General features: G+C 37.3%; 1 protein-coding gene across 27 annotated transcripts in view; it reads right to left on the minus strand.

The window, feature by feature from the left end:
• The window catches only part of ATP8A2 (ATPase phospholipid transporting 8A2), a 346,608-nt gene that overhangs the window by 33,705 nt on the left and 299,709 nt on the right, over positions 1–13,194 (minus strand). The window lies entirely within an intron of this gene.

The following is a 13,194-nucleotide window of genomic DNA, read 5'->3' on the forward strand; positions in this document are numbered from 1 at the left end:
TTGTCAGACTCCCATGGGGCCATGTGAAGTCAAGTTTGTCTGATATAAGTTTGGTTGAAGTTTGCTGATGCAATGTCCTTGGAGATTTTGCAATGCAGTGAACTCTGCTTCTAGATAATCCTATCTGGAGGGTCATGTCTTAATCCCATCACCCTGGAGCTGAAGGTCTTTTGTAGATAGGATGGGCCAGTCTTTCTTAATGGGCACCAAATATCTGCTGGGGGAGCTGGGGCTGAGTTTCTGTCACCCTTAAAATTTCTATTTATCTTTTAGGGGAAATATAATATTCTGCCTTTTTAATATTTCCTAAAATGTTTCATTCTTCTGGGGTGTGTGGCTTCCCACAGTATTTTACATCAGTCAACTCAGAAATGATCTTTTGGTTTGGTGGGTCTCAATTCTTCCAGCTACACATAATTTCTTTTTTTTTTTATTAGTACCTCTTCTTCTTTTTCATCCCATTTGCAGCTTCAATGAGGAGAAAGAATGTCTTGGTTAAGACATGTCCCTCCAGGGAACCCTAGTATTCACATACTTTTCTTCCTTGATCTTATTTTTTTTTCTTTTCTGAATTTTAATATCAATATTTAGTTTTGATAACAATTTTGAAAGGAATGTTTAATAGCATATATTCTGAATGTTTTTCTTTCTTCCATTTTGGTTTGTTATTCAATGATTTTCAGAGGTTAATTTTTACCAAGATTTTCTTTAGCAATATCTTTCATTATTGTTTCAGAATGTTCAATCTTTGAAACTATGGGTATTTGTAATTTAAACCTGGGATCCAGTCTGGTTGCTGCTCCAGTTATATTTTGAGGCAAGAAAAAAAAGATAGAGCAGATTACCAAAACAGAAATTCAAAATCTGTCAGTGGAGTGATAATTTTAATGACAATATCATCTGATTGTAGAGTTGAACAATTTTTTTTTTATTCTGAAGGTCACCATATTATTTTAATATAAATATAGGCATAATTGGGGGGGGTGGATAAATATTTATGGTTCAATTAAAGATAAAGCAAAAATTCATATAATGGTTTTGCTAATCTTTTGGAGTTATGAGTAGATTAGACAATAGTTCATAAAGCTAATGCTGGACACAGCCAGTTTGGTGTAGTGGTTAAGGCATCAGCGCAGAAACCAGAAGATTGTGAGTTCTAGTCCTGTCTTAGGAACAAAGCCAGATGAGTGATCCTGGACCAACCATTCTGTCTCAGCCCTATGAAGGAGGCCAGTGGTGGGATTCAAATAATCTAACAACCAGTTATTTGCCCTAATGATTTCTCCTAACAACCAGTTCACCAAACTGCTCAGAAGTTAACAACCAAAGTGGTGCAAACTGGCTGAATTCCACCACTGAAGAAGGCTATAGCAAACCACTTCCAAAATCTTGTGAAGAAAAGTTGCAGGGACTTTTCCAAGCAGCTACCAGGGATCAGTAATGACTCAAAGGCACACATGCATACATTTACACATACAAACACACAGCTAATGCATTGTATATAGTCATCAAATGCAGGGGTCTAAAGTTTAAGTACTAAGGGTTAGAATACTACTGAGAAGATATGTAGCTATGTACATATGATGAGTTCCAAATACAATGAAACTGGTGGCATTCTGCTTCTTGGTGGTCAGTTTAAATAAAATTACCACACAGGATATGCACTGTTTAAAAATAGAAGAATAGAAGGAAACTCTTGTGAAACCTCATATAGTGAAGATATATGATAATGTAACATATATATCTTTTGGGGTGTTTAAAAAAAGAAAACTGGATTGTATATTGACTCTGTATTCCTTCCTGCAATATACAGGCCACCAGGATCCAGATAGTAAAGTTAAAGCAAGTGTAAATGTCTATGGAGATTCTCTGTCATCCAGATCATGGTTGTCCCAAAAGTGTTTTTTCAAGAAGCAAATAGACTTTCTGGTTTTTCTTTGAAGATGTTTCGCTTCTCATTCTTCGCACCTTCAACACGGTCCTTTCAAAGGGTCCAAGAAGGCTCCACACATTTGTACCACTCAGGTGACCCTGATGACACAGATAGATCTTAACAACTCGCTAAAAGAATGCAAATGACCAGCTGTCTGCAAGGAGTATAAATCCTTCCATTCCGCACCATCCAGTCAAAGCCGAAGAAGCTTCTTGGATGAGAAGCAAAATGTCTTCAAAGAAAAACCAAAAAGTAAATTTGCCTCTCGAAAAAGCATCTTTGGGACAAAGCAAGTGCAAGAGCACTAATCCATTTCCCAGTAAAGGTTTGAACCCCATAGAAAAGATATATGCTATATACACCAGACATAGCTTGAAAAAATAGGTTTTGTATTGTCTCCTAGTGGTCAATATAAATAACAGTTGCTGAGACTTTGGTTATGGATCTATTATTGAAATCAAAATAACATTTCCAAAAAGAAAATTAGTCTTCAAAGTTGTGCTGTTCTTCTATATATACTCCAAGATTTAATTTACTGATATATGGAGACTTTTTAATCATAACAGCTTTTAATCCAGCCACATGGTACTTGTTCAAGATTGGAGTAGTGTCTAATACCATCATCATTAGGTCATTTAATGGAAAAATATAATATATTGGTCTAGTTTTAATGTCTGACCATGTATCTATTGTAAGATCACTGATTCTGGAAAAAATATTCCAGCTGCTAGAAAGTTGTAATTTTAATAATTCTGTGTTAATATATTTTGAATTTATAGTACATCATCAACATATATATGTAATTTGGAAAAAGCCTGGGATATATCTAAAGCAGTGGTAGGATTCAAATTTTTTTACTACCGGTTCTGTGGGCATGGCATGGCATGGTGGGCATGGCTTGGTGGGCATGGCTATCCAGGGGAAGGATACTGCAAAATCCTCTTTCCCTCCCACCCTACTAACCTGCTTTCCAGCACTGTTTTCCTGTGCAGGACAACAAAAGAAGACCCAGCAGATCAGCTGGGACTCGGGAGGCAGAGAATAGATGGGGGAGGGGCCAGTCAGATGTGGTATTTGCCGGTTCTCTGAACTACTCAAAATTTCCACTACCAGTTCTCCAGTGGTAGAGAACTGGTAGTGGTTGAACACCATCTCTGATCTAAAGCTTTTTTAAAAAAAGATAAAATTATACTCTATATCTCATGGAAGGAAAAAAAGCATGGATCACAGTAGAAGATAGTTGAATCAAAAATAAAACAAACTTTAAAAGAATAATTTTTCTTACCTGATTTGGGAAGCATCTTACGCTTTTAGATTTACCAAATGGTTAGATCTAAACCAACTATGCGCATCTGATACAGAATTTTTCTTTTAAAAATGAAACAAATTTATTGGCAACAGGAAGAAAAACCTGCCTTCTCAACTCATACGTTTTTGAAAACATAAAATAATGTTGTGGTTCCAACAAGAAATTTCTTGGAAAAAATATGCACTAATTGTAATGAAATTAAAATTGTATGAAAATGTCACTTCTATAGATATAGGTGTAACAGGCAAACAGATAGTCTTTTAAAAAGCTCACAAACCTCCCAGTATTTTCAGATATACCATAAATTCAGGAGAGCTGGCTACATCTGTAACTCTACAGAAACTCCATGTTACTACTGATATGATGAAATCCAGAAAAAGAATCCAAGACTAGATAGAATAACAAGATAATGACATGAAAGATTTAGAAGAATGTAGCTCCTATATTCCTAGAGATATTTCAGACGTCTTAGGAAAATAAATTATTACAAGTTCCATACTATGATACTTATACTATTGAACATTTGAAGGACAGTGAAAATTCTAGTCAAAATAAGAGTTATTCAGTTTCTTTGTTTAATGTTCATGCTAAGATTTTAATAGTTGCACCAGAAAGGGAACCTCAGAAAGTATTACCCACAATAATTCATCCTGCACAACCTGGTTTCATGAAAGGACGCCAAAGTTCAGATGTTAAAAAAAGTCCTAGTTGATATATATATGAGCTTTATATACACGGATATACATGGGCCTGCAGCATTAGCTTCACTGGATGCAGAAGAAGCTTCCATTATTGCTTGAATTAAGTTTTTGATCCATCTGCACAGGATGAGGGAGACAGTTCCTCGTCAAAGCTATTGTCTCAGCCTGGATTAGCATCTACAGTACATCTCACCACTTGTCTATTCTCACCAATGCTTCTACTTCTCTGTCTCCTCCTTGCTAGTGGTGACGGTGACAGGAAAGGGGAAAAACAGGCTCCAGTAATGGCGGTGACAAGACTTCAAGGCTCTCTTCTTCTCAACTTAGGGTGTCTGAGATTAACAACCTCTACATTCACTGTTTTCCTTAGTGCGTGTACTGGTGGTAGAGCAAATATACGTGCCTCTTCTTAGTACACGCACTAAGGAAAACAGTGAAAGTAGCCATTCATTTTGCTTGCTTTCACCTTAATTTTTCCTCATCTTATAGTAAAATTGGCAGGGTGTAATGTTGCCATCCTTTGGGTTCATCTTCCCTACATAAGAGATTCTTGCTCCACAGGACTTACTCTTTCCTGAACATTGTAGCAGCTTGCAAATATTAATATGAAAATCAATTATGGCCTAGGATTCATGAATTTGAGACCACAGAGGCAATAGGCCTACTATATCTGGATTTTAAAAGAATGGATGACCATTTGATTAGCAAAAAAGAAGTTTCTGCATCTAGAGATCATCCACATCCTTATAGCCGAGGCAAGGTTGCCTTAATTAGTATATTCCGCAATGATCACAGTGGAAGCATATCTAGATTATACCTTCCTTCTTAAATCCTTAAATTCCAGTTAAGAGCAGTCCCTTGGATACTTTAAGTGGAAATTTAATCTCTGCTAAGTGATGATATAAACTCTGGAAACATTTGCCTTGAAAAAGCTACATGCTTCAATATATTAACATGTATCTCATCCTTGAGATCACATCTGCTCAAGCTATGAAATAAATATTTTCCACATTACAAATATAGCACATATTTCTAATACTTGAGAGATACAGTACATGAATTAATCAAACAAACAGGAGAAGGAGTGGGCTTCTGGAAGTGAGACCTTCATGGCACTGCATAGTTTATAAAGAGAAAAGCAAATTATTTTTTTGCAAACAGTTTAAATTTGCTTCCAGTTCATATCTTTCTTGTGGATATAAACAGATACAAATAGTGGTTCCGCTAAAAGAGCAGTAGAAAAAAGAAGAGAAAAAGAAAACCATATTGCAGTGTTATTGAAATAGAGCTTACTAAAATGAAATGCATACTTCTGAGAAGACACAGATATAGTTGCACTACAAATCACCCCTTGTTTCCAGTTTTAAACTACAGTAGCCTGTTTCCTTAGCTATGATGATTGACATACATAATATTTACATATAGTCCTCAACTTATGACCACAATTAGGACTGGAATTTTGGTTGCTAAGCAATGTGGTCATTAAGCGAGTCATCATGTGACCGAGCTCAATTTTACCTCATTTTTGGGGGGCCTGGATGGTGTGCTGCAGCACTCTGCCGACCAAAACAGGACACAGCCGATTGTGCCCCATTTTTGGTCTTGAGTCCCGTTTTGGCTGGCAGAGTGCTACAAGAGGCCATCCAGGCAAAAAATGAAGCATGGGGGAGAGGGGTGCTGCACGTGCCCCCCCCATGCCCTATTCTGTCTGGCTGGATGCTGCAGGAGGTGTCCATCCACATGCCATCCGTCCCATCTTTCCCCACCCTGGCCGGCCCACAGAGGACAACTTACAATGCTGATCCAGCCTTGGAAGAAATGCAGTTTGACAGCTGTGCTGAAGATGCTTGACCACTTCATCCAGCAATCACCTGACCAAAAGGAGTGTGATGCCTCTTCAATCAGTGGCAGTGAAGTGGTTAAAATGCAGCAATGCAAGCTAATTCTGCCCACAGCCTGGAGTTCGATCCTGAGGGGGCTCTATCCTTCTGAGGTCGGTAAAATGAGGAGCCAGATTGTTGGGAACAATATATGGACATTTGTAAACTGCCCAGAGAGTGTGTAAAGCACTATGGGGCAGTATAAAAGTGCTATTGCTTCTTTGGTAGTTTGAGAACCAATTTTTTTCACACATTTGCACATTCAGTCGGAATATATTCTGCTCACCCATATTCATTCATTAGCCCTTTTAGTTCTTGCATCAGGCTTCAGTAGGCGGGCTGGGTTTGATCTAAACCTGCAGATTTATTATTCTTCAATATTTTTATTATCATGTTTAGATTTATGCACGGTTCATCAAGTGGATTGGGCATACTGAAGTCACAGCTTGAGGCTGGGCTTGGCTGATTCCATGTTTATTTCGAGTGCTCTGCCCAATATGCTTCTTATCCTTCTTTACTCAGCAGTATTTTCCCATTTTTGTCTTAATAACAAAACAGTACTAGTTTGGTTATTATTCCTGTTAATTCTTGCTGAACTATATAGGCAATAATTCCAACATTTCTGGAATTTGTCCAGCTTGGATATACGTACTTATTTAAAACCAGAGAAATAGAAAACACCTTATAGAATAGGGAATGGTGAATATACCAAATAGTGGGGAAAAATGTTCCAATTAGCCACGATGTTTTAAAGCAGGGATGTCCAACCTTGGCAACTTTAAGACTTGTGGACTGCTTTAAAGCATTCTGGCTACAATTTCTACGCTCTTCCCCCAAATCCCCCTAGCATTCTTCATGCTTCAGTATATTCAGATTTCACTGCTCTATTTTTCAATCTCATTTCTTCCATTCCCACCCCCCTTAAGTTCTTTATACTTCTACAAATCTTGGATTTTCCACAAATCCTGCTTAATAACTCCTTCCTGTACACTTGTGGCTACATCTAGTCACCCCAGAAGGATTTGTGAACTATTTTGCTTTTTATATGTATCTCCATCTTTACAAAGGAGAAAGCGTGGAAGTGAAAAATGTCAGTGACTCCCATCTCCCAGGTCTTCTAGTGTCATGTTGGGTCCCGCTTTGGCAAAATGCAGCCATCTGTATGGCTGAGCTTTGCTTCAGATGAGGCCACATGGAAAAAGGCGTTTGAGAAATATTTCAGCAGTAAGTTGCTCAGGGAGGCTGTATGCGAAGGTGGTCTTCAGCAGGTTCTGACCAGTTCTGGAGAACCGGTAGTGGAAATTTTGAGTAGTTTGGAGAACCGGCAAATACCACCTCTGACTGGCCCCGCCCCCATCTATTCTCTGCCTCCCGAGTTCCAGCTGATCGGCTGGGTCTTCTTTTGTTGCCCTGCACAGGAGAACGGAGCTGGAAAGCAGGTTAGTAGGGTCAGGAGGTAATGGAGATTTTATAGTATCCATCCCCTGCCACACCCACCAAGCCATGCCTACAGAACCGGTAGTAAAAAAAAATTGAATTCCACCACTGGCTGTATGGTGATTGGCAGAGAAATCCTATAAAGAGTCCTTTAGCCAGCTTTAAAAAAAAAAAAAATCAAAGGACAGCAGTCAGTCTTGAATGGCTGTGGGAGGAGAAAAACAACCTCTTATCAAGGCATTGTGTGTGCATTTGAACAAACGGGTTAATCCCTTATCAGACGCTCCTGAATACCCTTCTGCAACCCCATTCAACAGACCAAGTAGCCGACCTATAGATGGGAATCACATCAATTATTTAAGCCAAGTTAATAGATGTTTTAGTTTTGCTACAATACTACGTGCAATACTTATAAGAAAACTATAAGGATCATTTAGGACTGTGAATGATTCAGCAATGTAGATGGCTTTGAAACTATTTAAAGATGGATTTGAAACTATTTAAAGCTCTCTGAGCAGAGACACCCCAGATCACTGTTGATCTTAAGCCATTAAGCCATTCACATCAGTGGTGGGATTCAAATTTTTTTTACTACTGGTTCTGTGGGTGTGGCTTTGTGGGCATGGCTTTGTGGATATGGCAGGGGAAGGATACTGCAAAATCCCATTCCCTCCCCACCCCAATAATCTGCTTTCCAGCTCCGTTCTCCTGTGCAGGGCAACAAAAGAAGACCCAGCTGATCAGCTGGGACTTGGGAAGCAGAGAATAGATGGGGGTGGGGCCAGTCAGAGGTAGTATTTGCCGGTTCTACTCAAAATGTCCGCTACCAGTTCTCCAGAACCTGAATACCACCTCTGCATTCACTCATATAATATGTAATTGCATATGGCTGACTAATCTCGATACTTTAAATAGTTTGGGTTTTCTTAAATCCCTACTTTTGGGGGGTTGAATGAAAACTATCATATCACTTGGCACATTGCATCGTCTCTGTCCCCATCGAAACATTTCTAATAAGACTTGGATTGGTAGCAACAGGAAAAACAATCCCATATCATGTGATATTAGGGGGATCTTATGACATTTTAAATGAGTGGTGAGTAAGAAAATAATTTTGCTGGCTGTAGCACAAATAAATAACTTGATATTATGGAGCATTTTCTTCACCTATTTTTTTTCTTCTGAGAAGAAACAAAAAGAATTTTGATGATAAAAGACTGAAATCACAGCCAACAAGATAATATTTCTTATTTTCTCCTCTCCTCCAAAGTCATAGTATTTTTTCAGACGATGCTGGAACCAGATCTGAAAAACTTGATCTACAGCCAGTTTAAAATGGAAGGGGTTTCATGTGAATTATGTGTATTTAATCTGGGACATTTTTTTCTCCACTGATATCTTCATTATCAGCATTTGGCAGAGATTCTTCTCTGGCTTCCTTATATCTCCCTGTGAATGTTTCTTGGCAAGTCTGGTAAAGGAGCAAAACAGACACACTCTGGGTCCCATTCATTAGGGTGGTGTCATCTGATGGGAGTCAGGAAGAGAATCTTCTCTGTCACAGCGCCTGTCCACTGCAACATCATTCCCCTGGAAATTTATTTATTTGTTAATCTAGCCACCCTACTCCAGACTCTGGATGGTATGTAACCCCCCCTCAAACCATAAAAACAAATAAAACAAAAAACTGACCAGACTTGGTCTCAAAGGTGCTTTTCAAAAGGCAACTACACTTTCTTGGTTTTTTTTCCTTGAAAACATTTCACTTCTCATCTAGAAACTTCTTCAGTTCTCTTCTTGGATGAGAAGCAAAACATTTACAAGGAAAAAACATGAAAGTCCAGTTGCCTTTTGGAAAAGCACTGTTAGGACAACTAGGTCTCCCACAGACATTTGCCTAGACTAGGGTTATCTAAATGTGACACAAACCAACCACCCTAATACATTAATAAATTAACTCTAGGACTGGGGCCAAAGGCAGGTTTTAAAAGGTTTCCAGACCCCTAGGTGAGAGGGCAACATCTTTATGTCTGAGAGGATGCACAGGTGAGAGCCATGATAGACAATGCATGCTTTTGAAATCGCATAAGATAACAATTTTCAGGAAGAAACTGCCCCTATGCCTGAAAAGTTGTGTTCTAACATATGCCAGCAAAACATGGACACTAATCTCACAATCAATACAAAAGCGACCAGTGGCGCAAAGAGTCATGGAAAGATACACTCTCAGCATTACAAGACAAGATAGAAGCATGGATCAGAGACCCAATGAAAGTATACAATATCATCAAAAGAGTCAAAGAATTGAAATCGAAATGGGCTGGACTCATAGCAAGAAGAGCTGATGCCAGGTAGGCCAACACAATCATAGAATGGATCCCACTTGATAAAAAGTGTCCACAAAAGAGACCCAAAACAAGATGGAGTGATGACACCAGCAAGAATTGTGAGCCCAATTGGCACAAGAAAGCTCAGGACCTTATTAGTTAAAAACATGCAGAAGAGGCCTTCATCGTGCAGTGGATAGACAATGGCTACAATGAAGATAGTAATATTTAATGGAGGGAACTAGAGTACACCCATTCTACTGGGCAGGCAGAAACCACTGGAGATAAGTGGTCCTTCAGATATCCAAGTCCAATGCCATACAAGGCTTTACAGCTGATAACCAGCAGCTTGAATTGCACTCAGAAACTGACTGTTGTAGCAGTGGTGATGTCCAGGCATACCAACAGGTACCCATTACTGCTTGCACTGCTGCATTTTGAACTAACTGTGCTTTCCCAATGGTTCAGTAGCAAGTTGACCAGGCATGAGTAATTGTATGAATAGCCTTCCAATCGAGGAAAACTTGATTTTGTTACCAAAACTGTGGCCCCATATGGCTAGTTCAGCCCATGTGATGGCTATGTTAATTGTGTTGATTGATCTTTTATCTCAGCTGCAGTTTATTTATTTTTATTTTTTTATTTTTAATAGGTATAAGAATGAACAAAGTTATGAATACATGAAATGGATACATATAAAAAATAAAATAAAAGAAACAATAGGACAGGGACGGTAGGCACATTGGTGCACTTATGCACATCCCCTACAGACCTCTTAGGAAAGTGAGGTCAATAGTAGACAGTCTAGGGTTAAAGTTTTTGGGATTTGGGGAAGAAACCACAGAGTCAGGTAGAGTGTTCCAGACATTGATTATTGTAGAGTTGTAATTGCAGGAATGTTCCATTCTCGGATGGCAAACCTCAGATAAAGAATGTTTCCAAACAAATACAACTCAGGCAAACAAAGTCACTAATCTATTGATAAAGGAGGATTAGAGAGGGGAAGTAGACATATGTTAGACTTTAACTAGAGATAATTAATTGTATGGATTACTGTACTAAACAGTAATGAAAGTTAAGCATTAACCAAAGATAACCAATGATGGAGGATAACTAAAAATGTATATAAATGCAAGACTATACTCCAATAAAGATCATCATGATTCAGTTGTTCATGATCAAACAACTCGACTGCCTCGTCATTACAACAGATTATATATAAAACAAATATATATATATATATATATATATATATACATACACATACATATATATATATATATACACATACATATATATATATATATATATATAGTAAATAACATTTATTGTTATTTACTGAATTTTACAATTTATAAAAACAGAAGGCACCCTTCACAGTGAAGGGTACAATGATAGCTTGGGCACAGAATTTTGGATGTAACAGAGTTAGAGGAATGGGAGAAAATATGGAATGTAAATTATAAGCTAACTATATCTTCAGCATATAAAGAAAATCTGTATAAAATGTTTTACAGATGGTATCTGGCCCCAACAAGATTGGCAAAAATATACCCCAACGTAAGCCAAAATGTTGGAAATGCAAAAAAATTGATGGTACATCTTACCATATGTGGTGGCTATGCCCCGAGACCAGGACATTCTGAACCCAAATTAAAAAATGGCTACAGGAGATCACCAATCACCAAACTGAGCTCAGACCTAAAACCTTTCTTCTAGGAATGATTAAAGATTGAATACCAAAAGAAGTAAAATATCTAATGCTATCTAAAGCCGCCAGAATAGCTTTTGCACAAGTATGGAAAATATAATATCCTCAATGAAGAACTAATATTACAAAAAATAATGGAAAGTGCTGAAATGAATATGTTAACACTGAAACTGAAAGAAAGAGAAGACTCTGAATATTTTTAATTTGGAATAAATGGTATGATTGGGTAACAAACAGAAATAAGAAATAAGACAAGAAATTTAACTGTAAGAGACCTCAAGAAAGTAAAATGTAAATATGTAAAAATATATAAGAATATAAGAACAATAATTATAGTTAAAGCTATTAATTACTGCTAGATGAATGTAAATATTAAGATATTTAAGACAAGAACCTATATAGATGTCAAAAATAGTGTTGAAATCATGATGTTTTATGTTGTAATAACGGAAACTTAATAAAAACATATAAAAAAACCCCAGAAGTCACCCTATTGGTAACGATAGTACAAGAAATATTAAAATGGAGTATTTTAAAAGACTTTTTTTTGACTGGGCAGTTCCTATTTCTTCTTGAATGTACCCAAATCCATTTTTTCAACTTTGCCGTAAAAGCTTCAATCTTTCCTAGCCTTCTCCAAAATAAGAAATATGAACAAATGCATAGCATTTACTTATCCCAGATCTAGTTTACTGAGTGAATATTAAACAACAACCTCACATATTCCTGTTTCCCTTCCCTTCTCCCTTCAGGTAATCTGCTTTAAGCAAACCTTTGTGGTTGGTCAAACCAGTTTACTACAACATCAAATCTGGACAATTATCTTAAGTATCCCCAGTAAACCAGATTGCAACACATATTTTTATCTTCTGCTTAGTCCTGATTAGGAGGGAGAACATAAAATAAAATTTCTGACCTTGGGTATCACAGGAAACAATCCCAATTAACGAAAAAGGTTTTTTTAGACTTAGGGAAAGAAGTAGAAAAGAAGGAAGGAAACAGTATGCTAAAATATTGTTCCAGTCTACTTGTGACTGGATTCTATGAACTTTTCTCTCTGTTTTTAAGGAAAAAACAAGTGTTGAATGGAATGAAATAAGATTTACAGCATGAGCTTGTTTTGATAGCTGTATAAAACCAAAATAATTGCAGATAATTGGTGTTATGCTGGAATTTCCTATCAACTGACATATTCAATTTATACAGTGTTCTTCAGTTCAGAGGATCCTTACACATATACACATATGTATTCCAGTATCTGTGTGGTAACATTTAAAGATGGATTACATAGGTACATAATATGAACGTACTTACACACACACACACACACACACGATCCTTCCTTCCTTCCTTCCTTCCATCCATCCACCATCCATCCATCCATCCATCCATCCATGCTTTCTGGACATAAAGACAAACAATACACAGATAATATACACACAGATGCTATATATACTCTAGTATCTATGTGGTGACATTTAAAAATGGATTACATATGTATATAATATGTGTGTACATATTCACCCACACCCACTGTGTGTGTGTCTGTGTGTGTGTACACACACATACACCCACAGACGTGTATGTCCGGGAGGCTCTGTTTGTCAATCTATGCCTTCTGGTCATAAGAATATATAGTACTTATATAATGACATTTAAAAATGAACTATATACCATGAAATGCACTCATATTTGAAAACAAATTGAAGTGCTTCCTCCAACAATCATAATACAGAATCAGAATTATTTCTTTGGCACATTTAGAAACAAATGACTGCTTTTCACTTTAGGTTTGTTTCTGGAACCGAATTTCAAAGTTAGAAATGAATTTTATTTTTAAGACTTAAAATGCCTACTATTTTTTTTTAAATTTGGGCACTGATTTTTGTTTGTTTG

The sequence above is a fragment of the Pseudonaja textilis genome, chromosome 7, assembly GCF_049901715.1.
Source record: "Pseudonaja textilis isolate UNSWEBS1 chromosome 7, rPseTex1.2, whole genome shotgun sequence".
Classification (NCBI taxonomy): Eukaryota; Metazoa; Chordata; class Lepidosauria; order Squamata; family Elapidae; genus Pseudonaja; species Pseudonaja textilis.